Here is a 677-nt window from a genome sequence, read left to right as displayed (position 1 = left end):
GAGTATCTTGGAAGTTGGAATAGCATATACATTACGTGAGTGGAGAGGTGGAGATGTTTAGACTAATGAGTGTAGAAAGGATCAGAGTTAAAAATGAACACATTCAAGGAAACTTAATAGTTGCACCAACAGGTGAAAAACAGATGAGGGAAAGCCCATTTAGATGGTGTTGACAAGTGAAACGAGAACCAATAAATGCACCAGTAAGACGGGGTTATATGGTTCAAATTAAGGTGGTAAAAATGATGAGGAGAAGTCTGACGATGAAATGTGTTGAAGTGGTGAGGAAGGACGTGCGTGCTTTTTGGGATAAGGCTTAGTTGAGTTGAATTTATCCTCTTCCCACATTGTATTTGCAATTATGGTGGTGTACTTTCTTATTTCTTTCCTCTGCTTGGACAGCCTGCCTTGCCTCTTTGGCTTTCTTGCTCCACATGTTTGTTGCTCTTCCTTTTTTAATAAATTTTTGTTATTCATCAAAAGGAAAGGAAAAGAAAAACAAAGAATCCAAACTGTCATTGATCATAGGTTGTGTAATTCTCCCTTGCACTGATTGCTTTATTTCATTTCTCATGTATTTTTGTTAATTTTCCTGGTTCTGTTTTGCATTTACTCTCATATATCTTTTATCCATCTTGCACAATTATTAGAAAATTTTTTAATCATTAATTTGAAAG

This window comes from Macadamia integrifolia, chromosome 2 (assembly GCF_013358625.1).
Source record: "Macadamia integrifolia cultivar HAES 741 chromosome 2, SCU_Mint_v3, whole genome shotgun sequence".
NCBI classification, from domain to species: Eukaryota; Viridiplantae; Streptophyta; class Magnoliopsida; order Proteales; family Proteaceae; genus Macadamia; species Macadamia integrifolia.
The sequence above is the reverse complement of the archived record's forward strand: the minus strand, read 5'-3'. Positions refer to the sequence as shown.